The following is a 17,276-nucleotide window of genomic DNA, read 5'->3' as shown; positions in this document are numbered from 1 at the left end:
ATTATCACAGAATAACTTCTATTTTCCTGGTTTTAACAGGGGAAATATGGTAAGGATTGGAGAGGGAAGAGAGGAGAAGAATTAAGTAAATGTGATAGACTGGACAACATTTATTCCCTGAACTATCTTTTCTCGAGTTCTGTGACACACACTCCTGGTTTTTCTCTGTTTCTTTACCCACTGCTCTGTTTTCTTAGGCCCCTCTTCTCAGACCACTCTTTGTTTGGCTTACCAAAGATTCCATCTTCAGCCCTCTTATATTTCATCTGACACATTCTTCCTGGAAGCACATGCGTATGCCCATGGTTTCAGCTTCCAGCTCCTTGCTAATTAGGAGAAAATTTGTTCTCAGCACAGACTGGATGATAGCCAACAACCTATACTGATCATTTTCATTGGACTCTTTCCTAGGCACCTATAGCAGGCTCAGAATTGATCTCATCTCCACTTCAAATGTGATATTTTTATATTCTCTATCTTGATAAATGCACAGCCCAGTAACCTGAACCACAAACCTGGATAATGTTATTTATTTGGTTGGTAATGCATTTCTTACTATTTTATCTCTTTAATATCTTTCAAATTTGCTTGCTTTCTCCTATCTCTTTAGTCCCTTGGTTCAGGGTCCTCCTCACTTAGATGACTGCTGCAGGTTCCCTACTTGTCTACTCACTATTACTTCCTTGTTTCAGGTAATTTATCACATTGCTTCCAAGAGTGATCTTTTTGACTTCCTTAAATATCACAGCACGCCCTATCTTAAAATCCTCAGGATAAAATCTTCTTATTAGAGCAAGCTTTTCTAATACAACCCCTCTTAACCTTTTAGCCTTACCTTTTCCTGTGCCCTCTATCTTTGGCTGGATTGTCCATCTCCCTCTTTACCTGGCATTATAATTTCTTAGATAGAGATTAACTCTTCCAATCAGCATTACCTTACTGACTGTCCCAAGTCTAATCTAGGTATAGATCCTGTGCTTATTTCTATCGAAGTCACTTATATTGTGTGATAATTATACATAAACTTACATTGTATGATAATCCACACATTGGCACATGCAGATTAATGGTCTTAGAGGGATTCTGATGGTCCAAAATATGTAGTAATATGTAGGCATAGATTCATATTACTTATATATTTTTTTGGTTGTAGTAGATGAGTTCTCTTAGCTATTCAGTGATCCTAATGTCACTCAGCATCTAAAACTATCTTTTTGTTATTCCTGATTTTTCTTATTTATCTTTTAGTTTTGTATCTTTTATCTTATTTTCTGATTACAAAACTGGAAAATAGATTTAAATAAGAAACCTTAAGCCGCTATAATGCCCTCAAAACTTAGAAGGTTTTTAGGCCTTTTTCTTTTCTCCTCCCATCCCCTTATCTTTGGCATTTAGTCAGGGGATGCAAATTCAAATATGTCTTTGGAGGCCAGGCATGCAATATGAATGAGAGAATTAGATCTATTGAGTCCTGTGCCACACTGGAGATTCCATGGCCTATCTAAAGGAATTAGCAATCAATTTTTTTTAACACACTCTGCTGCCAGTTTTCGATCTTCACTGTAACTGCCAAAGGCTATATGTATATGATTCAGTTTATCTTTGTTTTTGAAGCTGAATTCATTAAACAAAAACAAGTAACCATACTACTATTGATTTTTCTAGACCTAGCTAAAGTATCACCTACTTAGTGAAGTTTCCTAAATTCTCCCAGAAATTGTTTTTCCTTCTTTTAGGATTGCCATAACAACTATATATATATATATATATATATATATATATATATATATATATATATATATATATATATATATATATTTAAATATATTTTATTGATTTTTTTACAGAGAGGAAGGGAGGAAGGGAGAGGGATAGAGAGCTAGAAACATCGATGAGAGAGAAACATCGACCAGCTGCCTCCTGCACACCCCCTACCGGAGATGTGCCCGCAACCAATGTACATGCCCTTGACCGGAATCGAACCTGGCACCCTTCAGTCCGCAGACCGACGCTCTATCCACTGAGCCAAACCGGTTTCGGCACCATAACAACTATAATATTGATCACAATGTATTTTATTTTATTTATTTATTTAAAATATATTTTTATTGATTTTTAGCGAGGAAGGGACAGGGAGAGAGAGATAAAAACATCAATGATGAAAGAAGATCATTGATTGGCTGCCTCCTGCACACCCCCTATTGGGAATCAAGCCTGTAACCCAGGAACGTGCCTTTAACTAGAATTGAACCCGGGACCTTTCAGTCTGCAGGCTGACGCTCTATCCACTGAGCCAAATTGGCTAGGGCCGTGGTCGGCAAACTGTGGCTCGCGAGCCACATGCAACTCTTTGGCCCCTTGAGTGTGGCTCTTCCACAAAATACCACGGCCTGGGCGAGTCTATTTTGAAGAAGTGGTGTTAGAAGAAGTTTAAGTTTAAAAAATTTGGCTCTCAAAAGAAATTTCAATCGTACTGTTTATATTTGGTTCTGTTGACTAATGAGTTTGCCGACCACTGGGCTAAGGCAATCACAATGTATTTTAATTACTCTTTTCTTGTCAATTTTCCTGGTAGTTTATAGAGGACAATTATTTATTGAGGAGCATGTATATTTTTAAATTTTCTTTTTCTTTTTTAAAAATATTTTTTTATTGATTTCAGAGAGGAAGGGAGAGGGAGAGATAGAAACATCAATGATGAGAGAGAATCATTGATCAGCTGCCTCCTGCGTGTCTCCTACTGTGGATCAAACCCAAAACCCAGGCATGTGCCCTGGTTCATAGGTTGATGCTCAACCACTGAGCCACACTGGCTGAATTTTTTGTTTGTTTCTTTTGATGATTTGAAGGGCTATGTGTCTACACTACATTTTAGCTTCGTTTTTTGGAAATTACCAAAAATGTTATTGATGCTTTTTATGTTATTAGGTTTGGTATGGACAAATCTGTTTGTGCAGATGGTGACTAAACAACTTAATCTCAAATAACCAGTTTCATCCCCCTGAGATCTATTACAAGAGGCACTTCCTGCTTCCAACTTCATATGGTTAAGATAAATTAAAACACCATGTGATTGTGGAAAATGTAAAGAAATTTTAATACACCTTGGATAAAGAAGGAGTTTGGAATTAGCAGACCTCAGCTCTATTTCTGGTAATACTAATTAGCTATGTTACTTTAGGCAAGTCTTCCTGGGTCACAGTTTCATCTATAAAGTGATAAAGGATGTGATGGCTTAAGGTCCTTCTATCTCTAAAATTATTTAATTCTACAAACACTGTAGTTTCTAAAATATTAGGACCAGTATACTTATATAGGGTGTGGCAAAAGTAGGTTTACAGTTGTTTGTATGGAAAATAACACAATAGTTAATAAATAATACAAGAATAAACTCTGTGTTTCTCATACTCACAGCTATAAACCTACTTTTGCCCTATTTTGTAATATAGCTTATTCTAAGAAGAATTTGAAGTGATTTGCTATAATACAGATAATACCATAATGTGTGTGTGTATTTAGAGAGTGTATGTTTAGGAGCTCTCTAGAAAGACATGGAAGAAAACTGGTAACAATAACTACCTCTGGGGTTGGGGAACTGCATGGCTGGTGGGGAGGATACATTCTGTTCAGTGTATTTTCTTTTGTGTTCTTTGATTTTTATAATGTATGCTTGACTACTTAGTCAGTAAGGACAATAAAATTTAAATATGCAAATAGAGGCCCGGTGCATGAATATTCTGGGGGAGAGGGGGGCTCCTCAGCCCGGCCTGCGCCCTCTCGCAGTCTGGGACCCCTCGGGGAAAGTCCACCTGCCAGCTTAGGCCCACTCCCTGGGGATCAGGCCTAAGCTGGCAGTCAGACATCCCTCTGGCAGCCCGGAGCCCTCGGGGGATGTCCGACTGATGGCTTAGGCCCTTTTATTATATAGAATATATGTAAAGAAGTCAGAGTGAGGGGAAAATAAGGGTCTCATGGTAGGAGAGAGGCAGCCTGAGAATGTTAGTAAAGATAATGCAGTCCACTAGATCCTGTGCATTTATTTAAAGAAAACTCTACACACATACTGAGATCTCAAATTATATTGGCCAAAATAAAGTGGTTTCAAGAGCTTCACTTGACTTACTAGATTAAAACCATCATCAGGAGTGAAAAACACAGCCTTTCCTGCCTCAGGTTTGAGGCATTTTCCTCTTATAAGAGATGTGTGCTATGATGTTTTCAATAATATCTCCACAGTCTTAATGTAGTGCAGTATCTCAAATGGGGGTCCTTGGATATATTTTGGAGAGAAGTTTCTCTGAATAAACTCTAATAGTTTTTTAAATTTCAGTAACCTGAAATATAAGTATATGAATGACTTCCCATCTTATAACTGAGTGTTGCCACACAATTCCAGTGCCCATGTTTGTGTGTATGTTTAGTATCATTGGTTATATACTTCTTTTTTTGAAGTAGTTTGTGGGACCAGTGGAAGACTAAGTAATGTTGGGTACACAGGGCAACCTCACAGTTGTTTGAATGGGAAAGTGGTGGGCGAATTGGTATTATATGGCATATTCTGTTTAGGCATGCCAAGCTAAAAATAAACTGTGTAGTAGTCAATACCATATCTATGTTCTAATTGGTGATTTAATTTCAGCATTAAGTCTATTGCTAACTATTAATATTGTTAATTTGAATTTCTTTAGTTTTATATTTTATATTTGTAAATTTGTTTTAGTTCTATAACTGTATGCAGTTTTATGCCTATATTTATTCATTAGTAAAATTTTTAACTTAGCATTGGAAGCACGTTAAGAATTTTGTTTTTCTTTAAAAGGGATCTGTATCTCTCACATTTGAGAAACCCTGTAGTAGTGATTTTTTATTATGTGGGGTTTTTTTTTAATTTATTGATTTTAGAGAGAGGAAGGGAGAGGGGTAGAGAGATAGAAACATCGATGAGAGAGAAACATCAATTGGCTGCCTCCTGCATGCCCCCCCCCCCCCCCCCACACTGGTGATGGAGCCTGCAACCTGGGCCCGCTCCTGATGCTCAACCACTGAGCCACAACGGCTGGGCTGTAGTAGTGATTTTGCTGTAGATCTTAACGCAGCCTCACTCATTTTAAGCAGAGTCCAAAATTGTTCAAATGAAAGGCAGTTTTCTACATATCATATCTGCTGATTGAATTTCATTGCGTTAGAAAAAAGAAACTTTGAAATAATGAGTAAAATTGCTGATTAATGGCAAATTCAATTTTAACAATGAAGGCGTTTAAAGACAACACTGCCTTGAAAGGTGATTACTCCCATTTCTATATGGAGCAACTGTAGGCAGGAGGGAGATTGTTATCAGAAAAGAGTTCAAGAGCTCCAACCCACAAATGAATGAATAGATCAGGCTCCAGCTATCTCTACAATTGAAGAGAGCATGACTTGAATGGGATTAGTCTGAAAATTTCGAAGTTGAGTACCTAGGTATTAATTTTACTTATAGAAAGATGTCAGTAATCTCCCTGTGAAATGTCCAATTTCAAAAAGCATAATTTTCTGGTGAATCTAACAGGACAGCTCCTTTGGAAAATGAACTGTAGAAAACAGAATTGCAGTATTTAAAAATTGTTGGATATTAACTTCTTGCCCAAAATGATGATTTTGATTTTAAAGTTGTTGATCTTAAGCCATTTTTTTTCTGATGGTAGCTTGTAGCTTAGAAGAACTATTTTTCTGAGATCATTGTTATTGACATCAAAACAATGTTTATTGACATAGAGGAGGCAATTTCTTTTAGTGTGTTTTACATTTCAAATAATTGTGATAGAATTTTAAAAGAAAGATACATTATTTTGTATCCCATGCAATGTTATCTGATCTGGCAGGAGTTTGTTGAATCCAACCTTGTGATTCTTAGGGCAGTTTGGCTGTAGGAACCATTTATCAGATTAAGGAATTTCCCTTCCATTCCTGGTCTCCAAAGAGTTTTTATTTTTTTTTATTTTTATTTTTTAAAATATATTTTATTGATTTTTTACAGAGAGGAAGAGAGAGGGATAGAGAGTTAGAAACATCGATGAGAGAGAAACATCGATCAGCTGCCTCTTGCACAACCCCTACTGGGGATGTGCCCGCAACCAAGGTACATGCCCCTGACTGGAATCGAATCTGGGACCTTTCAGTCCGCAGGCCAACGCTCTATCCACTGAGCCAAACCGGTTTCGGCAAGAGTTTTTATTTTTATTTACTTACTAGTAGCCCTGCGCATGAATCTGTGCACCAGTAGCTCTCTGCAGGGCCTGGCCGCTCCGCACCTGCTGCCCAGAGGCTCTCCGCGGCCCAGAGGCCCATCCACAGCTGGGCGTGGAACGCTTGCCTTGTTGCTGCGGCGACGAAGCAAGCATTCCGCCAGGCCGCTCACACTGCCCGCTCTCAGCAGCCGCGACCCCTCCCCACCCCCCCACCCCCCACCGGGACTGGGGGACTCCAGTGGGGCTGAGAGGACTGGGCACCGCCATCTTTGTGACGGAGTGATGGTTAATTTGCATATTACCCTTTTATTAGATAGGATTTATCTATTTATTTATATAAATATACTTTTATAGATTTGAGAGAGAAAAGAGAGAAACACCAGTCAGTTGCCTCTCACATGCATCTGAACTGGGGATCAAATCCCAACCTGAGCATGTGCCCTGACTGGGAATTGAACCAGTGATTTTTCTGTGCACAGGATAAAGCTCAACCAACTGAGCCACACAGGTCAGGGCTGCAAAGACTTTTTATGATTGCACTAGAAGCCTGGTGCACAAAATTCTTGCACGGTGGGGGGTGTCCCTCAGCCCAGCCTGCTCCCTCTCCAATCTGGGATCCCTCTCACAATCTGGGACTGCTGGCTCCTAACCATTCACCTGCCTGCCTGCCTGATTGCCCCCTAACTGCTCCCCTGCTGGCCCGATCGCCCCCAACTGCCCTCCCTTGCCGACCCGATGGCCCCCAACTGCCCTCCCCTGCCAGCCCAATGGCCCCCAGCTGCCCTCCCCTGCTGGCCCGATGGCCCCCAGCTGCCCTCCCCTCCTGGCCTGGTCGCCCCCAACTGCCCTCCCCTACCGGCCATCTTGTGGTGGCCATTTTGTGACGACGTGGGGATGGCCATCTTGTGATGACACGGGGGCGGCCATCTTATGATGTGAGGGCATCGCATGAGGGCCACCTAGGCTTTTATTAGTGTAGATGTTGAATTTTATCCCATGCTTTTCCGGCATCTATTGATATTCATATGATTTTTCTTTAAATTTTCAATGTTACATTAATTATTTTAATGAGAAAATGCTTTTAAGCTCATTGTTTTATCTATTTTTTATTGTAAAATATACATAACAAAATTTACCATATTACTTATTTTTAAGTGTACAATTCAGAGTACATTCACAAAGTAATTGTTGTGCTACCATCACCAACATCCATCTTCAGAACTTTTTCATCATCTGCAACTGAAACTCTACCCTTTAAACAACTTTCCATTTCGCTTTCCCTTTAGCTTCTGACAACTATCTTTCATTAACTAGTTTTAAAAATTAAACGCAATTTAGTCATCATGTGTGGTGTATTTTTTATTTTATATGTTGATGGCATCAGATTACTAATATTTTGGCTAGAATTTTTTCAGTAATAGTTCAGACTATTTTCTAATTTCCACTGCGGTTCGCTTCTTTAATTCATGGGTTATTTGTAAGGGTGCCTTTTAATTTTCAAATATGAGGTTTTTCTAAGTGGGCTTATGGGTAAATTGCATTGAGGTTAAAGAATATGGCTATGTGGTTTCAGTCTTTTGGAAATTGATAATATTTACTTGCTGTTTGGCCTAGTATATCCTTCACCTACATCACACATTGTTAATGTTAAATGTTAACATTTTACCATAATTCCCTTAACTTTGTCACTTTATCCTTCTATGCATATATTTTTTAAGGTTTAACACTTATTTTATTGTCAGTAGATCAATGACTACTGCTTATTCTAGTTGATATTCAATTGTGACATGTTTAGATATACGTTATGATGTATACATAAAAGTAACAAATGGATCTTGTGCATTGCTGTTCATGCCCTGCCCTACTCCTCCCTTTGCCCCTCCCCACCTGTTGGTATAAGTTTTTAAATTCAATCCACGGATCAAATTTTATTGATTTTCCTTGATCTATCTTCAGTATCATAGCACTTGACATATGGTAGATATTTAAGGAATGTATGTACAAAGAATTAAATTTATCAAAGGTAATCACTATAATGGGTCAAATCTCTTAAAACCATCTCCTATTCTAAAAAATCTAAACAGGCTTTCCTCTTAGGCTACACTCTAAGCATATGAAGCACATAATTTTGAGACCTAAAATTTATTTATTTTTGTTCCTTTATCTTCAAGAGTGTATCCCAGTTAATCAGGCAAAAAAAAAAAGAGGCCATGTGTATAACCACATGATGGGAGCAATTGTATGAATTTTCATAGAAAAAAATGCCTAACTTTTTTTTATAAAACCTGCAAATACTTCTGTTATATTTTTAAAATATTTTTTTTGCCTCTGACTCTATTTTGGTTCATCAGTTTATGTTGTTTATTACATTCCACAAATGAGTGAGATCTTGTGATATTTATCTTTCTTCCACTGGCTTATTTCGCTTAGCATAATGCTCTCCAAGTCCATCCATGCTGTTGCAAATGGTAAGATTTCCTTCTTTTTTAACAGCAGCATAGTATTCATCGTATAGATGTACCACAGTTTTTTACTCCACTCATCTGCTGATGGCACTTAGGCTGTTTCCAAATCTTAGCTATTGTAAATTGTGCTGCTATGAACATAGGAGTGCATACATCCTTTCTGATTGGTGTTTCTGATTTCTTGGGATATATTCCTAGAAGTGGGATTACTGGGTCAAATGGGAGCTCCATTTTTAATTTTTTGAGGAACCTCCATACTATTTCCCACAGTGGTTGCACCAGTCTTCATTCCCACCAGCAGGGCAAGAGGGTTCCCTTTTCTCCACATCCTCTCCAGCACTTACCGTTTGTTGATTTGTTGATGACAGCTATTCTGACAGGTGTGAGATGATATTTCGTTGTTTTGATTTGCATCTCTGGGATGATTAGTGACTTTGAGCATGTTTTCATATGTCTCTTGGCCTTCTGTTGGTCCTCTTTCGAAAAGTGTCTATTGAGGTCCTTTGCCCATTTTTTGATTGGATTGTTTAGCTTCCTTTTGTTAAGTTATATGAGTTCCCTGTAAATTTTGGAGTTTAAACCCTTATCAAAGATAACATTGGCAAATATGGGCTTTCTTGTTGTTTTGTTGATGGTTTCTTTTGCTGTGCAGGTTTTTATTTTGATGTAGTCCCATTTATTTTCTCCTTAGTTTCCATTTCCTTAGGAGTTGTATCAGTAAAGATATTGCTATAACATGTGTCTGCTATTTTGCTGCCTATGAAGTTTTTTAGTTTCCCATCTTATGTTTAAGTCCTTTATCTAATTTGAGTTTATTTTTGTGTATGATGTAAGTTAGTGGTCTAGTTTCATTTTTTTTACAAGTATCTGTCCAATTTTCCCAACACCATTTATTGAAGAGATTATCTTGACTCCATTGTATGCTCTTGCCTCCTTTGTCAAATATTAATTGAGCATAATGGCGTGGGTCGACTTCTGGGTTCTCTGTTCTGTTCCATTGGTCTGTATGTCTGTTCTTGTGCCAGTACCAGCCAGTTTTGAGAACAGTGGCTTTGTAATATAGCTTGATATCTGGTATTGTGATTCCTCCAACTTTGTTTCTCTTTCTCAGGATTGCTGCAGCTATCTGTTTTTGTTTTTGTTTTAATTCCATATGAATTTTTGGAGAGTTTGTTCTAGGTATGTGAAATATTTCGTTGGTATCTTATGGGGATTGCATTGAATTTATTGATTGCTTTAAGTAGTATGGACATTTTAATGATGTTGATTCTACCAATCCATGAACACGGTATATTCTTCCATTTGTTTATGTCTTCCTCTATCCCTTTTTTTCAACATCCTGTAGTTTTTGAGTACAGGTCCTTTACCTCCTTGGTTGTTTATTCTTAGATATCTTAATTTTTTTTGTTGCAATGGTAAATGGGATTTTTTTTTAATTTCTCCTTCTGTGAGTTCATTATCCTATCTAATAATAGAGTAACATGTAAATTACCATCACTCCACTACGCCCACGATTGGGCGGTGGGAGGCTGGGGGGTGGGACTTGGGGTGGCCTATCCGGCCATTGAGAGGCACGGATCTGCTGCCACTGAGGGGGGCTACCCTGCTGTTGAGAGGCGCAGGGGGCGGGACTCCTGCCCCCTGTGCCTCTCAACGGCCAGATCCGCGGCCGCTGAGGGGGCCTGCCGTGGACACCCAGCTGCGGCTCTCAACGGCAGGGTAGCTAGGTGTCCACGGCAGCCCCCCTAGCGGCCGTTGAGAGGTGCAGGGGGCGGGACTCCCGCCCCCTGCGCCTCTCAACAGTAGGGTAGCCCCCCTCAGTGGCCGCGGACCATCAAAAGTGGGGGAGCTGGGTGCCTGTCTGCTCTGGCACCAGGCTCCACCACGAAAAGCAAAAGCGTGTAGGGGACCCTACACTTGCATGATTCAATCATGCACTGGGCCTCTAGTTGGTGTATAAAAAAAGCCATAGATTTCTGGTTGTCAATTTTGTATTCTGCTACATTGCCAAATTCATTTATTAACTAGTAGTTTTTTGGTGGAGTCTTTGGGATTTTCTATGTACGATATCATGTCATCTGCAAATAATGACAGTTTTACTTCTTCTTTTCCAATTTGGATGCTTTTTATTTCTTCTTCTTGTCTGATCACTATGGCTACTACTTCCAGTACTATGTCAGACAAGGTGTGGTGAAAGTTGGCATCCTTGTCTTGTTCCTGTTCTTAGAGGAAATGGTTTTAGTTTTTGCCCATTGAGTAAGATGTTGGCTGTAGGTTTGTCATACATGGCCTTTATCATGTTGAGATATGCTCCCTCTACTCCCACTTTGATGAGAGTTTTTATCAAAAATGGGTGTTGGATTTTGTTGAATGCTTTTTCTGCATCTATCGATATGATCATGTGATTTTTGTCTTTCAATTTATTTATGTGATGTATCATGTTTATTGATTTGCGAATATTGTACCAGCCTTGCATCCCTGGAATAAATCCCACTTGATCATGGTGTATGATCTTTTTAATGTATTGCTGGATGTTGTGTGTTCATTTTCATTTGTTTCCAGGAAGTTTTTGATTTCTTTCTTGATCTCATTGGTAACCCATTCATTATTTAATAGCATGCTGTTTAGCCTCCATGTGTTTGAATGTTTTGGGGTGTTTTTACTGTAGTTGATTTCTAATTTCATTCCACTGTGATCTGAGAAGATGCTTGATATGATTTCAACCTTCTTGAACTTGTAGAGACTTGTTTTGTGTTCTAACATTTGGTCTATCTTTGTGAATGGTCTTTCATTTGGGGGTAGTTTCCATGTGCACTTGAGAAGAATGTATATTCTGCTGCAATGGGGTGAAATGTTCTATAAATGTCAATTAAATCGATCGGGTCCAGTGTGTCCTTTAGAGTATCTGTTTCCTTGTTAAGTTTTTGTCTGGAAGATCTATCCAGTGAAATCCAAGGGATGTTAAAGTCCCCTACTATGTCTGTATTCTTGTCGATCTCTCTGTTAAAGTCCTCTAGAAATTTTTTTATATGTTTATGTGCTCCTATGTTGGGTGCATATATGTTTACCAGGGTTATTTCCTCTTGTTGGATCAATCCCTTTAGTATTATGTAGTGACCTTTGTTGTCTCTTGTGATGGCCTTCATTTTAAAGTCTATTTTGTCAGATATGAGTATTGCTACTTCAGCTTTTTTTTCTTTTTCATTTGCATGGAAAATCATTTTCTATCCCTTCACTGTCATCCTGTGTTTGTCTTTTGTTTTGAGGTAGGTCTCTTGTAGACAGCATATAATTGGGTCATGTTTTTTTTATCCATTCAGCTGCCCTGCACCTTTTGATTGGAGCATTTAGTCCACTTACATTTAGGGTTATTATTGAGAGGTACTTATTTATTGCCTTTATATTTCTGTATGGCTAGGTTTCTCTCTGTTTCTCCTCAGCAATTCCTTACAGCAATTCCTTTAGCATTTCTTGTAATGCTGCCTTGGTGGTAATGAACTCCTTTAGCCTTTTTTTTTTGGTCTGGGAAGCTCTTTATTTGACCGTCTATTTTGAATGATAGCCTTGCTGGATATAGTAAGCTTGGTCTCAGATCCTTGAGTACTTCATGCCATTCCCTTCTGGCCTGTAGTTTCTGATGAGAAGTCAAGTGTCAGCCTTTTGGGAACTCCTTTGTAGGTAGCAGTTTTCTTTTCTCTGGCTGCCTTTAAGATTTTCTCTTTGTCTGGCTGTGGGTCTGTTTGGGTCCCCCACCAACTGCCCTCCTCTGCAGGCCTGGTCCTCCCCAACTGCCCTCCTCTACCAGCCTGGTTGCCCCCAACTTCCCTCCTCTGCTGGCCTGATCTTGCCCCCAACTTCCCTCCTCTGCTGGCCTGATCTTGCCCCCAACTGCCCTTCCCTGCTGGCCTGATTGCCCTAACTGCCTCTGCCTGCCTGATCACCTCTAACTGCCCTCCCCTGCTGGCCTGATCTCACCCCCAACTGCTCTCCCCTTCAGGCCTGATCTCGCCCCCAAATGCCCTCCTCTGCCGGCCAATTTGGTTCTGATTGGTCGATTTCTATGCCAGTCAGCGTCAAAAGCTCCACCTCCTGGCAGCCATGAGCTCCTCATAGTTGACCCAGATTTGATTCTGATTGGTTGGTTTCTATGCCAGTCAGTGTCTCTGGGTCTATCAACGAGGCCTGATCAGAAAGGCGGGCTGATCAGCAACCCCCGGTCAAGGCCTGGAGATAAATGAGGGTGTGGCTGCTGGCCAGTCCTGGAAAGAAAGAGGCAAGTGCTGATCAACAGTTGCCACAGAGGCTTCGGATCAGACCCTGCTTCTCTCTTCAGGCTTCTCTCCAGGCCAGATTTGCAGCCCCCTCAACAGTCAGTGCTGGGTCACCGTGCCCGCAGCTGTAGCAGTCAGTGCTGGGTCGCCATGGCAACCCAGCGCTGACTGCAGGACTGACTTCCGGTTGGTCGAGCCTCCGGTCATTGTGGATGTGACGAACCCAGGTTTTTTATATACTAGGATAGTTTCCCAGAAACAGAAGAGACACCATGCTTTGCAGGGCTACCTGGGGAAAGCACCAGCGTCAGTCAGGAGGCAGAAGAAATGAGGGGAAAGCAGTGAGAGCCTTTATTACAGTAGTGGTGGGAACATCCACTGTTGGGCAGGAAGTAAAACACAGATGTTGGGGTTTGTGGTTATAAAGGTTGTAATATTTTCATATATATGTATATAAACATATATAAACATCCATATCTGCTTATAAATATTGGAAGCCATAATTTCAGTCTGATACCTCTAACTCCATTCCAACACCACAGGGTTTTTTCTTCTATTCTTTCACCTTTCTGAATTTGACCTCTTTCTCTGACATTGAGAATCTGGCTTTCTATCCTTTTTGCTCCACCCCCTCTAGGGAATATCTTCAGACCATGAAGGCCATCCCATTGCTTCCAGCCCCATAAAGTGTTGGCTGAGCACTTCTATCTAGTTCTATGCACTATTTTTATATACAGTTCAGTTCTTTGTTTGGTTCTAATATGCAAGAATTTCTAATTTAATGGTTTAAAGGACACAGATCCCCAAATATCAGTTGAGGAAATGCAAAATATAACTTGTAACCGGGAATAGCTTTTCTCAAAATTTAAAATTTACTCTGACTTTGTAATAGCTGTTTATTACCTACTTAGATATCATTCAATTGAAGGTAGCCTTAAAAAAAATTACAGTCTCTGCACTGCTCTCAGCTGAACTTTAAACAACTCTGCATTTCCCTCTGTGAGTTCCTTTTGGAATGGTGGGTGGGTAGCAGAAGAAAGGATATGTACAATAATGTATTTTTAGTTCTTTTGAACAGAGGGGTTGCTCCAGCCATTGCTATTGATGACAGGAAGTATATTTATAGTTCCAGGGAAGGAGGGTCCTGGTTTAAGAAAACCTGGGAGGCTGTACTTAATATGTTTCTTTAAAGGTCATTTGTACTTCATAGGAAGTTCTTACCTTATAAATGTAGTTGAGATGAGTGGATCTGTAACTTATGAAGTATAGGTATTTTCATAAGCATATTCAATCTGCTCCTAAACTTGGAAAAACCTTACATTTTAAAATTTCACAATTTTCAGCACCTAAAACAAAGGACACTTCTTGGTTGTACAGGATGTGTATAGAGAATTTAGATGGTAGCATGCAGTTTACAGTAAGGATATTGAGGAGGTACTAAATATTGTTACTAATTAGATATTTATGCAGTTCTTGTTGGTACAGCTTTTGTTATTGTCTTTAAAGATTGAAACCAAAATACTATATTCGTAGCTCAAACTACAGTTCTAGAAGCACTTTTAGGACTTCAATGAAAGTGCAAAGAAAATTTCTATATTTTAAAATCTAACAGCACAATTATGGAGCTTCCACCTAACCTTCATTTGAAACTAATTAACCTGCAATGTAATGATATGTTAAAAGGTAAATATTAAAAGAAAAATGGAATACAATTTTATGTGTTTCCCATGTTATTAATATGCTCAAATCATATGCTTGTGGGCTGATATTAATATTTGGCTATACATCTGTGTGAAGAAGTTTCCAAAGATGAAATACATAAAATCTCGTTATGGATCAGCATTAATAGATAAGCATTTTAAACCAATTTTGATAGGACACACTAACTCTGAACTCCAACTAAACAAAATGTATCACCCTAAAAAAGAATTTAATTTTTCTCATTAATATACCTATATTACCAAAAGTTATACTTAGTAGCAATTCATTCATTATTAATCTAGTACAGTGATGGCAAACCTATGACACGCATGTCAGCACTGACACGCGTAGCCATTTCTGATGACACGCGGCCGCATGCCGAGGATGAAACATTTGCTGCTCCTGAGGATGAAACATTTGCGACTAGAGTCTTGGAGTTAATTTTTTCCTCAAAGTGACACACTACCTGAGTTATGCTCAGTTTTTTGGCGAAGTTTGACACACCAAGCTCAAAAGGTTGCCCATCACTGATCTAGTATTAACAAACTATTAATTATTTGAATTTCATCAATAAGAATATGTGTTTTCTGTCTTTATAAAGTACCTAGGAATAGCCTCAATTTCGCTTTTTGACCTGCAAAGCCTAAAATGTATACTCTCTGGCCCTTTACAGAAAATGTTTGATGACCCCTCTTTTGGAGAACGGCTTTCCCTTAACATCTATCCTAATAAAAGCCTATGTGGTCGTCACACCCTCACGCCGTCAGTCCATCACCAGGAGGCTGCGTGCACAGCAGACGCTATGTGCACGGCACAGAGGCAGGTCCCAGCGGCTCTGCACGGCGAGGCCTGGGGATCCCAGGGCTTGGTGCACCGCAGAGCGGGGCCCGGTGGCTCTGCGCAGTGAGGCCTGGGGGTCCCGTGGCTCTGCGCACCACGGAGATGGGACCCCCTCTCCAGCCTACCTCTTTGGGGCAATCCATCGAGGAGCCCCAGATAGGTGGGCGGGGCCTACCTATTTGGGGCAATCGATAGCTGGGCTCCTGCATTGTGAGAGGGCACAGGCCAGGCTGGGGGACACCCTCCCCCCTCCCAGTGCAGGAATTTTGTGCACTGGGCCTCTAGTAAGGATATCAAAGAATCTCCTTTATTTCCTCCAGGGATTGGTAAAAAACTTACCCAACACAAATAGGACCTGGGCTGCTTATATGAAAATAAATACAGTAAATCAGGTCATCAAAAAATATATATCTAACTTAAATATTTGATTTTTTTACTTACATGTACATTCATCAGTCAATATTTTAGTAGAAAGCCAAGACCTTGTCTTTGAGTATGGATCTGCTAAATAATGTTTCACATGTTCATTCTTGTATATATCACATCTATAATACATATCTGTGATTTCAAATTTGAATTTCTTTAAAATGGAGCAAGAACTTAGACAACTATAAGACAATTGAGCATCCAGACCTTTAGTATGATTTCCTGCTCATCTTCCTTTCTTTTTTCTTTTTCTTTTTTTTGTTAATCCCCACCCGAGGATATTTTCCCATTGATTTTTAGGGAGAGTGGAAGAGAGAGGGAAAGACAGAGATAAACATTGATGTGATAGAAGCACATCCATTGGTTGCCTCCTGCATGAGCCCTGACCAGGGCCCGGGCAGGAGAGGAGCCTGCAACCAAGGTACATGCTCTTGATCAGAATCGAAACCAGGACCCTTTGGTCCACAGGCCGACACTCTATCCACTGAGCCAGACCAGCTAGGGCTCCCCCCATCTTTCAAAGTGTTCATGCTCACAACTAAAAAGACAGTAATTGGGTGAGGGGGAGGATCTTGTGTTTATCCAATTCTTTAAAAAATTTCAACTTAGCTTTATTAAAAACAACTGTTTCATACTCACATTTCATTAGTTTATATAATATTTAATTGGGTTCCAAAAGTACAGTGATGAATATAACTGGCATAAACAGGTTTGGAACAAACTGACACCTCAAAGTATAGGTAAAATTCAACTATGATTGCAGTAGGCAAGATATACTAGAGAGTAGTCAACTAACCATGAGTTTATTTTTATTTTTAAGAATCACTTAGTACAGTGGTCGGCAAACTCATTAGTCAGCAGAGCCAAATATCAATAGTACAACGATTGAAATTTCTTTTGAGAGCCATAATTTTTAAACTTAAACTTCTTCTAACGCCACTTCTTCAAAATAGACTCGCCCAGGCCATGGTATTTTGTGGAAGAGCCACACTCAAGGGGCCAAAGAGCCGCATGTGGCTTGCGAGCCGTGGTTTGCCGACCACTGACTTAGTACATTCTAGAGAAGGAATGAAGAGTGTGGTTAATTCAGTAATTTGGTCAAGTAGACTGTAATCTGGTGATTATTTGAGCAATCTGAAACTGCAGTTACACCAGTTAGACAAAAACTAATACGTGAATCATGAGCCATGTTAAGGTGCTTTATACACTTCCTGTGCTGTCAAAAGTTCAAACAAGAAGTGAGATCTACATTCCCAAACAAAACAGTGGATTTACAGGGTGAGGCAAAAGTAGGTTTATAGTTGTGAGTATGCAAACACAGAGTTTATTCTATTATTATTTATTAA

The 17,276-nt window shown here is 39.7% G+C and overlaps 1 protein-coding gene and 1 long non-coding RNA gene across 3 annotated transcripts in view; one reads left to right on the top strand and one right to left on the bottom strand.

Annotated features, from left to right (window-relative positions):
- The window catches only part of PTPRA (protein tyrosine phosphatase receptor type A), a 142,217-nt gene that overhangs the window by 15,965 nt on the left and 108,976 nt on the right, over positions 1-17,276 (top strand). The window lies entirely within an intron of this gene.
- Positions 12,202-17,200, bottom strand: LOC307107601. Its single transcript, XR_013814236.1, has 2 exons — positions 12,565-17,200; positions 12,202-12,530 (listed from the first exon to the last, which is right to left on the bottom strand). It is a non-coding gene; the product is annotated as an uncharacterized lncRNA (long non-coding RNA).

This window comes from Cnephaeus nilssonii (genome assembly GCF_951640355.1).
Source record: "Cnephaeus nilssonii genome assembly, chromosome: 11".
NCBI classification, from domain to species: domain Eukaryota; kingdom Metazoa; phylum Chordata; class Mammalia; order Chiroptera; family Vespertilionidae; genus Cnephaeus; species Cnephaeus nilssonii.
Note: the sequence above shows the minus strand (reverse complement) of the source record. Positions and strands in the feature narration are given on the sequence as shown.